Source organism: Berghia stephanieae, chromosome 5 (assembly GCF_034508935.2).
Source record: "Berghia stephanieae isolate SIO BIC M18660-M18661 chromosome 5, UCSD_Bste_1.3, whole genome shotgun sequence".
Classification (NCBI taxonomy): domain Eukaryota; kingdom Metazoa; phylum Mollusca; class Gastropoda; order Nudibranchia; family Aeolidiidae; genus Berghia; species Berghia stephanieae.
The window spans coordinates 20657732-20670068 of record NC_088364.1 but is presented as its reverse complement, the minus strand read 5'-3'; the positions used below and the strand labels follow the sequence as shown (position 1 = coordinate 20670068).

General features: G+C 34.8%; 1 protein-coding gene across 3 annotated transcripts in view; it reads right to left on the bottom strand.

Moving 5' to 3' along the window:
- LOC144972569 (xylosyltransferase oxt-like) overlaps positions 1-10848 on the bottom strand; it is a 105873-nt gene extending 95025 nt beyond the window's left edge. Inside the window, exon 1 of one of the 3 annotated variants that reach the window (XM_078913927.1) lies at positions 10361-10848. The gene's annotated coding sequence lies outside the window, so the exon portion shown is untranslated. Of the gene's footprint in view, positions 1-6122; positions 6244-10360 lie in introns of those variants that run through there. The other 2 variants (XM_078913929.1, XM_078913928.1) reach the window with 2 other exon arrangements.
- Positions 10849-12337: the final 1489 nt, after the last annotated feature.

Below are 12337 nucleotides of genomic sequence, written 5' to 3'. Positions count from 1 at the left end.
AATTGTTGGTACAAACTAAATTGTGATTTGCAATGTATGAAATTAAAATCTGGATTCATATGATGGTTATTGTGGGAATAAGTGAAGTATTGGTAGGGAGACGCACACAGGTAAACAGTGGAATCTCTTTATCTCGTGTGTGATATTAAAGAATTAAAATTTCCCCTCCCTCATTTACTAAACCAAAAGAAATCCATAAATGAAAGGGGAAAAAAGACTGCATCATAAGGGAAACACACACACACACACACACACATACACACACACACACACGCACACACACATAATATATAATATATATGTGTCATTATAAAATGATAACTGTGAACAACTGGTTCCGATTTCCATTTGATACTCTAGAAAAATGATCGAACGAATAGCGTTTGATTAAATTTTACATAAACATCGTTATTGTTCACAGCAGATTTGAGTTTCCTTTTCTATTGACAAAATCCAGCTCCGGAACCCAAACAATCTCACGACTTAACAAAACAACAGCATTCGGGGCAATACAGATGCACTTTGAAAAGACACTTTTTTCATTTTGATCAAAATAAAGTCTTGGGTTTGGGTTTTTTTCGGGTGTTTTTTTTTGTTTGTTGGTTTGTTTGTTTGTTTTTGAGTGTGTGTGTTTTTTTTTTTTTTTTTTTTTTGTATTTTAAAAATTTATTTTAAAATTGAGGTTCATTTTAATCGACTGATATCTACAGTAAATTTTTTGTCACCAAGAACACTTAAATGTTTCGACATGAGACGCAACAGAAGAACAAATTATAATATCACAATGAATAAAAAGTTTGTCTGGATAGCAACAATGTGGTGACAACAAAAGCAGATAACAATCAAACAATATCATAGTCGTTCCTTTAAAGATTTTTAGTGCCATGAGGCCAGAGTTGTTCCCCATTTCTCTCAGTACAGACAGTAACAAATTACATGCTTGGTATGCGGTACCCTTTGTACAGGACGCCAGTCTCTCGAAAGACATTTTCTGCCATGATCCAGAAGACTCCATTACCCAATCACTAACGAGTAAACAAATGGAATCGAAACTTTGCCGTGTCTAATATTGGGCTTTAAAATTGAGCTTTTATATAGCGCAATATCCACTAAAAGTGCTCAAAGCGCTTTACAAGGGGTCCCTGGCCAACAGCAACATGTAAGACCGGACATGACGCCTGTAAGGCGATGTTCCAATTTTTTTCGGACAGAGACAACGCTATCAACGGCCAGGTACTCATTTTACACCTAAGTACGGTGAGAGAATGTGAGTAAAAATCCTTTTCCAAGGACTCACTAGCGCCGAGCGAGGCTCGAACCAGGACATTCCGATCCGAAAGCGAATGTCATACCACAAGACCACATAGCCAATGCTACCCATTTTCAGACCTTTTATTTGGTGCCTGCGCCTGCTCTCCAATGATTCACTTCCATATTTCGAAACTGGTTTTGTTTTCTCATGAGAGAACGAATGACCAAACACGGAACGTTTCGGGCTGAAAATCCGTTTACATTCAATAACACGAACAGTAGCAATGTTAATATATCACTTAAAATTCATGCAGACGGCAGAAGAGTATTAAGCACGTTCAGTCGGCTGAAGAAGGGTTTTGAGTCTGAAACATTCGGTGTTTATCATCTTGTTCTTTTTATTTTCATATTTTGTACATTATTTTCTGCTCAATTATATAACCAGATAAATACTGTAGAGAAATATAATTTGACAGAAATTTAGTGTCGTCGTCAAAGGGTTAAAAAGACTGCTTGTATATTATACTAACTGCACAAATGTGGGTATCGATAGTATGCGCTTGGCTAAGAAGCTCACAACATTGCCATCCGGAAGTATAACGGGCCAACACACTATGTGTAACTATGTGTAACCGTGAACTTGAGTAGTCTGGTTAATACAGTTTAGTGAGAATTACTCATAAATGTGGATGGCAAAAAGCAATAACAAAGACCTGAGTGACGTCAACTTCATACTATCTATATACGATGATACCACTAAACTATTCAGCTATAATTTATGGCAAAAGCCGTTTTACCCCCTTTTTGCTTGGATTTCTTTTAACCAAATAGATAGTATGCGCTTGGCTAAGGAGTTCACAACATTGCCATCCGGAAGTATAACGGACCAACACACAAAACTGTGTGTATCCATGAACGTTTATAGTCGGGTTAATACAGTTCAGTGAGCATTACTCATAAACGCGGATGGCAAAAAACAATAACAAAGACATGAGTGACGTCAACTTCGAACTATCTATAGGCTATCGATTGAATCAAGTGACCCTAAACTTGACAGACAGATAGTCTCAAATATGAAACTTCTTTGACCGATGGCCTTACCCTGACCGTGGCCTTCGTAGAGTTATGGCCTGATACTGACCAAAAAATGACGTCAAAATGCCAGTCTTTTGCCACAAAAGAAAACAAATCGTGAGTTGTATTCAGTAGTTCAACCAATGAAATAACTTGTTTCCATGAGCACTACTAACGACAACTCACTAGGCGATGCAAAAACCAAATAATGACGTCAAACTGCCAGTCCTTTTGGGTTTCAGTATCAGGCTATAACATAACGATGGCTACGCCCTGACACTGAAATCCAAACGGACTGGCAGTTTGACGTCATTATTTGTTTTTTTCACCGCTTAGTGAGTTGTCGTTAGTAGAGCTCATGGAAACAAGTTATTTCATTGGTTTAACTATTGAATACAACTCACGATTTGTTTCCTTTTATGGCAAAAGACTGTCATTTTGACGTAATTTATTGGTCAGTGGCAGGTCACGCTTTGAAGTGTCAACTTTTGAAACTATTTTTGTGACAAATTAGAGAGCGGGCACTGGTGTAAGATAAAAGTCTGAAAAAGGTGTGTGTGTGTGTGTGTGTGTGTGTGTGTGTGTGTGTGTGTGTGTGTGTGTGTGGACCGGCCAAAATTTTTAAAAAATGTCTTTTGTTAAACTGCAGTAAACTAACCTATTCTCTTTTATTAAAAGGGTGGAGTAAAGGGGATTTGAGGAGGTGAGGGGGACATGTTAAATGTCAACACATGTTGTTATTATTATAATATAAGGAAAAGCTACGCCTTGTTCAAGTGCTATGCCCTGTTTATAGATAGTATGCGCTTGGCTAAGAAGCTCATAACATTGCCATCCGGAAGTAAAACGGACCAACACACAAAACTGTGTGTATCCATGAACGTTTATAGTCGGGTTAATACAGTTCAGTGAGCATTCCTCATAAACGCGGATGGCAAAAAACAATAACAAAGACCTGAGTGACGTCATCTTCAAACTATCTATAATCATAATAAATATGAATTGTTGTATCTGTTGCCCACAAGGTCAAATGATTTTTTTTAATCACACGATTCTATTTAATTATTAATTTATAATTCAATCTATTAAACAATTAATCTCTCAATTAAATCTTTAGATAATTTTACAGTATTATTATTATTATCATCATCATCATCATCATCATCATGATTATTATTATTATTATTATTATTATTATTATTATTATTATTATTATTATTATTATTATTATTATTATTATTATTATCGTTTGCTTTGCTTTTACTTTTACTTACTTGGTTTGTTGATTGGAAATATTATATTCATGCGTGAAGCATATTGGCAACTGCCTAAAAATAAACCTTTCTATTGTATTATGTGTCCTGAAGTAAGACACTAGTTAGGCACTCCATTGGACTAAGTTGTAATTGAGTACCCAGGTACCCTAAGATCAAATCAGACCGGTTGCACGCACGAGTCTGATAGTCTTGTCAGTTCAAATATCGGGCCCAGGAAAAGAACCGGACATTGTGCTAACTTATTGATTTTCTGCCCCACAAGATCAAGACAATGCTTGGAGTGAGGTAATGTTATGTTTTTAGTAATAATATTATTATAGGAAAAGGAAAATACCATTTTGTCATCATTCTCTGAAAGAGAATAACTTGGAACTATTTTCGTGGCGTCTAGAAAAGCAAATATACATTATGTCGTGTATGCTCTACCACAGTCACAAGTACACATGACTAGTAGCACAACTCGGACTTTATTTTACATTGCTATAATAAAAACTCGAGATTTTATATAGCGCAATATCAACTAAACGTGCTCAAAGCGCTTTACAAGGAGTCCCTGACCAACAGCAACACGTAGCGTGTAGAACGAGACATGGCGCCTGTTAGGCGATATAACAATTTCTTTCCGACAGATACAGCGCTGTTAACGGCCAGGTACTTATTTTACACCTGAGTATGATGAGAGAATGTGAGCAAAGAGCATTTTACAAGGACTCAGCTATGAGCCGAGCAAGGCTCGAACCCAGGACTTTCCGAACCGAAAGCGAGTGTCATACCACCAGACCACATAGCCGCTGTAATAGATAATAATATTTTGAGTTGGTATGATAGTATTGTATTTCCAATACAAAAACGGAATAGAATCCTGAATCTAAATCACAAAGACAAATACGTGATGAGACAAATGATGTCGACAACGCTATTCTCTTATCTCTCATCCCTCTGTTGTGTCTTGAAGTCGTCCTTCAGAGCTATAAGTATAAGGCCCATCTATGGAGCCGGAGCTAATCCCAGTGTCTATAACGTGAAACGGGCAACAGCAATTGCTTGCTTCCGTTTGGATAGGAAGCTATACTATCGCAAAGTACTTTTCGATAGATTTAACAGACCCAGCTACCTAATCATAGTTGGCGGGAGTTAGAAAAAAATCTCGGCCTCACCCGCGACTCACCTTGGTTCCTTTGCGAGTGAAGCGAGTGCTCTACCAACTGAGCCATCAGGACATCCCTTTTGTGTCTCATTCATCGTGTTTTGTTGACAAAGGGAAAATCGAAACATCCACGTCAATTTTGTAAATTAAATCGAAGATTCTATTTCATTGTATGGTTGTTATAATTTATTTCTTCCAGCTTCCGGCACCAATATCTCCAATACAACAATGAGGCCATAACCATTTGGGTCACCAGTCTTGTAAATAAGCTTATCATTTATTTAAGTCCACACTATATTATCTATTTATTTATTGATTTATTTATTTCTCTCTCTCTCTCTCTCTATCTCTCTCTCTCTCTCTCTCTATATATATATATATATATAATTATTATATATATATATATATATATATTCTTTTGTCAATAACTTAAAGGTCAATATCCATATGCCTATGTTTAGTATGTAATAATAATAATAATAATAATAATTATATATATATATATTTATATATATATATATATATATATATATATATATATATATATATATATATATATATATATATATATATATATATATATATATAAGAAGAAGAAGAAGATAAAAATAAACTGGCAAAGTGACGGCAAACGTTGAATATCTTTCACTCCTCAGGTTTTAAAAAAAAGTCAACGATGTAATGCAAGAATCAGGAAATTGGGACAGGATTGTAATTGAAAAATATAGAAGGTTACTAGAACAGATTCGATGCATGCATTTGTACAGTCTTTCGTACGTCCAACCTCCCCAGGATAAACCCCGGTCCATGGCCCAAATGGCTCTGAAGGAACACTCTGATAGAATCGTTTTGTTTATTTTGGCCAAAACACTTTTCCTGCAAACATTGATTAATAGAAATGAGCCTTAAGCCTCCTTGAAGCTTCAGGACTGAGACTTTTTGACAGCTTGGGGGTCAATCTAAATCGATTGATATTTCAAGTAAAAATTTCTAGTCAATATGGGTCCGAAAAGTGTGTATCTGTTCAGGTATTTATCTTACACCAGTGCCTGCTCCTATTTTGTCACTTTGATATGGGCGAAATAGGGGGAGGGGGGTTGGACGTACGAAAGACTGTACAGATGCATGCATCGAATCTGTTCTAGTAACCTTCTATATTTTTCAATCACAATCTTGTCCAATCTCCTGATTCTTGCATTACAGTGTTGACTTTTTTATCTTTTTTTTTTTTTTTACCTCAGCAGTGAGAGATATCCAACGTTTGCCGTCACTTTGCCAGCTTATTTTTATCTAGAGCAAATTATTCGGTAAATTACAATGCATGATTTTGAATAGATCTGATCAATATCAAGATATTATGAGAACAGACTTACGACTCCTTTCACTCTGCAAATTAACAGTCACCTACAAACACAGACATGGACGTACATTATAATATCCCTTCCATCTCTCCCCCGTACACGCCCACACACGGAACACATTCACACACGTATTACACGTTTGCAGTTTTGACAAGAAGCTTATAATGATACGATATTATCAAATAAATCAATTCCAACAATAAAAACCAGCCTGTTCATCGCCCAATTTCAATAGAGCAATTTTCAGTTTGTGCAGCCAAGCCATGTGTTGCATGTAGTGTGTTTACTGGTAATGACTCCCATTTGGCGAATTAATATTGTTATAATTATAGATAATAATATAAGCAATTTCAACACAAAAGTACAGTGTTGATTGATTTTCCCCCCGAAATTAGAAAATAATTTTAAAAATATATTTCTATGTTTGTATACTGAATGACTTGTTGGTTAGTTTGTCACTGTTTATTCATCTGCATTGCCATGTTATTTTCTTTAATTCATTTTTTAGAAGCAACAAGAATATCTAGCCGCTTACACAAAATCCAGAAACACTTGAATTGGGGTGGAAAATCAAAGCTAAAAGATAAATGCTTCTCAACTCCCACAGCCTCTCACGAATTAGGAGGCGGAGGAGGAGAATAAGAATACGAATTTAGCTTTTAAATAAAAAGAAGAAGAGCATTATGTAATAGCTGCAGCATCAGGAGAAGTAGTAGTGGTAGTAGTAGTAGTAGTAGTAGCAGTAGTAGTAGTAGTAGTAGTAGTAGTAGTAGTAGTAGTAGTAGTAGTAGTAGTAGTAGTAGTAGTAGTAGTAGTAGATAAAAGAATCTAATTTGGAAGATCTTGTTACCCACCGCCCCAAAACGCCTAAGAAAATGGGATAGCGATTTAACTTAAATTACAACGACAAATGATACGGACGTTTCCCTTTTGTCTTTGTTAATTAGACTATAGCTTCTATTCCATTTGATGGTGATTATTTAAATTTTTTTTCGGCCACAAAAAACAAACAAACAAAAAACAAAAACAACAACAACAACAACAACAACAAACAAAGAAAAAAAACCCCAGCAACAAAAAACAAACAGCTATAACTTCACATTTCAAATCATTGTAACTTTATATCATTTTTTGACATCAGATTAAATTCGACCTAATACCGTTTGGAGAGGTTATGTCACAAATTAGGCCTGGCCATTAGAGGGTTAAGGAATTAAGACTTAGCAAGGCTGTGCTGGTGTAATCAGATTACCTCCCATCTTAACTTTTCCCATTCTTTCCAATTGGGAGGCCCGTGGATAGAATGTGTTTTGCATCTTTCCAGCCACGCCATTCCATTAACATTCCCAAGCAGATATTGGATATTGATACATTCAATTCAATTCGAACACTGAAAACTCTGACAAGATAATGGACAAGTCTGCCACATTCCGACAAGAAAAAAACAACAACTTTTTCTTTTTGATTTTGATCAATCAATTAGAATGACAAACCTCAACTTATCAAAATGACCCCCAACTTGTCAAAAAGTTCAAATTTTCTTTTTCATAGAAGCCGCAGGTTTGAAACTTTTTGACAAGACAAGGCTTGCTATCTATATTAGTTTTGTGGCCAATTTGTTTCTTTTTAAAATGCGTTTTGTCGAGTCCGTCCGAATTCCCGGTGCCATTAGGTTATTTTTGTTGCTTCAATACGTCTCAATTGTTGGGGATTTTATTCAATTATGCACTTTATTTTAATTAGAGGATTTAATTCACCTCCTTTTACATTGATTTCCTCTTGAATACAAAAATATGGATTTTGGATGTGTTGAATGAATTAGGCCCACTCGATACTCATCTCATATAAAATCATTTCAATTAAACCAAATAAGACCCTTATGACATTAACACGATGAAAAATTGAATATCTACCCCTACACCTTAAGGAATCCACCCCGGTTTCTGTAGCGTTAAACAAACCACACTTGTCTTGATATTATTTACAATAGTACACAATTTACATAATCTCAAATGGCTTGTTATGTAACGTTTACAGACAGTTGTTACACATCTTTGAATGCTATAGAAATAAGTAAATATATAAAAAATAAATATAAAAATCAAAACAATTCTAGACTATATTGAATAAATCATTAACGTACAAAGGTCATAGCATAATGTTAAAAAAACACCACCATCATCCTTATCTTCATCATCATCATCATCATCATCATCATCATCATCATCATCATCGTCGTCGTCGTCGTCGTCGTCGTCTTCATCATCATCATCACCATCATCATCTTCATTATCATCATCATTATCATCATCATTATCATCAACATCCAGAGCAATAAGTAGCATTATACTGGGGTTTGTTTTTTTCTATTTAGTAATTATGTCTTGATTTGTGCTTTGTATTGACAAACTGCCTCAAATTGAATCTTGTCATCTCTTAAACGAATAGGATATAGATGGAACGAAATTGACGTCAGTCAGCTCTTTGTTATTGTATTAGACAGCAATTCTAATGGTAAGTTTTCTTTAAATTCTATCAATCAGACTATAAACGTTTAAGGCTACTCAAAGTTTAGTGTGTGAGTATGTTATATCTGGCTGGCGAATGTTGTGAGTATTTTAGCAGACGCATAGCTTCAATACGTGGGGTTCCATAGTTTGTTTAATGTTGATATGTTGTTACACGAGGCAAAATGAATATATTAATTGTGTAAAGGGTTTTGAACTCAAGCACACACAAGCGCGCGCGCACACACACACACACGCACACACACACGCACATACACAAGCACACACACACAGACACATACTCTCTCTCATACACACACAAACACACATATAAACCTGTGATTTTCATTGCCATAAAAATATATTATTGTACCACAAGATGATAGGTTTTTAAAGGGGGTTTGATCAATATTACAACAAAACCAAATGGAATATCATCAAAATAGACAAAGGAAAGAACAATACATCATAAAGCCAGCCATGGTTGGTGGTCTACTGTAACTGTAATAAAATATGACGACAGTGGGGGTAGTAAACGTCAGATTTCATTCTACCACCGATGGAGAACAAAAGAAGAAGCATACACACACGCACGCACACGCACGCACACACACACACACACACACATGCACACACACACACACATACATTCAAATTCCTTAACAAAATTGAATGTAACAGATTCGAGAAAGAACAAACTACAAAATCCTTGAACGTTCAGGGTTCAAAACCCTTATTTAGCCAATAGAAATAAAATAAAAACATTGATACAACACTTAAAATCCAGTCAGACAGCAGAGCAATATTTGGCATGTTTTGTCCGCACATAATAATCTTGAAGTGACATATTTTTTGGCATTTAGAGAGAGAGAGAGAGAGAGAGAGAGAGAGAGGGGGGGGGGGATAGATAGATTGAGAGACACAGATAGAAAGTGAGAGAGAGTGAGAGAGAGAGAGAGAGAGAGAGAGAGAGAGAGAGAGAGAGAGAGAGAGAGAGAGAGAGAGAGAGAGAGAGAGAGAGAGTTATAAATCGAAAGATGGGCACATGGATTTCAATACAAGAAACTGAAGCAATCTAAATGGCAAAACCCGAGGAATGCCATACAAATTAAACGACCATATCTTGGTATACTCGTTCCTAGTAACCATTGTTATTGAAATGGAATTTTTAAAAACAAACTCTAAAGCCAACACAAGAAATTCTCCATTGCAGTAATATCGATATAATAATACGCTTAAATAAACAGCAATATGTCTGGATGCTTTGGATGCTACATTCAGATTTTCTTGTCAAAAATATGACATATTATTTATCGACAGCAATAAATGTTGTCTCTTAAAGCGTGACGTAATCGCTCAGCGGTATATTGTTTCGTCTTGCCACAACAGTCAAGCGATGTTAAGCGTGGTCAATGACTAGATGGGTGACAGTGATCGTGGACAATTCTAATGAATGCACTTAAAACGCATTACTCCACTCGACTCAGGTGTGAATGAGTATCCGGCTACAGGCAGAGACGGATATTATAAGAGTGCTAGTACAAAAAGGACATTTAAAAAGCGTCTAGTACTATTATCATTATTATTATTATTATTATTATTATTATTATTATTATTATTATTATTATTATTATTATTATTATTATTATTATTATTATTATTATTATTTAACGATCCAAATATATTTCGCACTGTGGCGTTCCTAATAAGTTCACATCTTAACTGTGCGAAATGGCAACATACCTTTAGTGTACAACCTTTACATCCTCAATTTGGCATCGATTATTTAGATAGTATACATTTCCCAATCAATTAATCCAAAAATACCGACATCCACATTTGATTAGAATTTTAACCGGAACGAAAATAATTCAGTGAGATCGTAGCAGAAGTGAATCAGACAAATTATTTGACGAAATGTGTTACCCGAATTGCTAACTATTCTGGGTTTTCATGGCACTGGTAGGATATAAATATGACTAAATAAAGATAATACCTAAGTTGATCACGGTATAGTTAAAAGAAGGTTAAAGGATTAAATTCAATTACTGACACTCGTATAGTTGTAGGCCTTGTAGCACACTAGGACTTTATGCGAACAAAACGAAATTCTGCTGAAATTGTTTATGACCTAGATAAAATCTAAACAAAATATTATCCTAAACCAACGAATCGAATGATATAATAACACAATGTTAGCAACCGGCTCACAGTGTTCCAAATTGCTTCTCAGCGATCTTTTAGTCTGAGTCACTGAACCGTGAAGTCAGTGATTTCACGGCAGGTAATCTTAATCCTGGGTGCATTCCTTACTAATCCCTATCTTCCGTTTTTTTTGTGTTAATTCAAACATTTTTTCACCCCGATAATTGAATATAACATTATATTTTTTAGTTGAATATCATTTACCCTCCTTTGCTGCACATCATTGTGAAATTTTCATCAAAATAAGTTTATTGGTTATGTTGTAACTTGGGTTATAAAAGTATGTACATAATAGAATTTTGAAAAGTGATTTCTCAAATATAATTAGTTATATCTCATTAACCAAACGATAGATTTCCTTCGTTGATAATTTATAAGTTTTTAAATTTTATTGTCTTTTTGGTGTGAAAGTTCGGTTAGTGCGCGAAGCGTAGTTTATTTTAAATTATTTTTTTGGTTTCACCTATCAGGTAAAAAGGGAACATACACTTGAGATACACTTAAAGATCTCAATTCACTATGTTGTTTATGTGCTAAAGGTGCACTAACAGTTAAAGAAAAGGCTGAAAACAGGAAAAACATTTTTGTAAAGACTTCAAAAATGAAATCAAACTGTTCTTTGACATTGATATTGGAACGGACCTTAAAAATAAACATTCAGAAGTTATATGCTATAAATGTGAAAAGAAAATGAGAGACATGAAAACATATAAGAGTACTAGCAGTTGTAGAATCTTACAAGACCTGTGAATTGCTCTCTGATGTGCCTCAAGAGAAAAAAAGAATGGGAAACTAAGATCCCAATCACAGAAGAAAAAATAACCTTAGTTGTTCATAAAGAGAAACTGTCAGAACGATATGGGCCAGTCTGCAGTTCTCTTGATGATATATTAAAAACAAACACAATCATACCTCAAGTACTATATCATAGTCGTATCTTCATAGGAAATCATTGCCATAGATATTACACACAAGACGTTTACAAAAAACTCACTGAAAATGTTGTTTCTAAAACATACATGTATACAAACAATAAATTAATCAGAGATAAAGCTGAAACTATAAAAAAATGTTTTGATGAAATAAATGGAGCTTATTCTGAAATACATTCACTAATTTTTCACACAAAACCAGTCACAGAGACAGTAATAGAAAGTGTTAATAGCAAGATAGAGAAATATATGACAATATACCGTAATTACTTTCCTCAAAATGTACTTCCAAAACACCACATATTGGAAACCCATTGCATACCTTTTATGAAGAAATATACTTTTGGTCTAGGTCTTTTAGGAGAACAAGGAGGTGAATTGTTACATTCAACAATTTCAAAAATTGAAAAGAGAACACAATCAATGAGAACATAATCATCTCAATTGAAAACAATAATAAAAAGTAACCTCCTGCAGGTTTCTCATGATATCATGTCGTATGTGCCCCCCCAAAAAAGAAAGTTAGAGAGAAATGGAAATTTGATGAATCAAACAAAATAATACTTAAACATCTTAAAATATT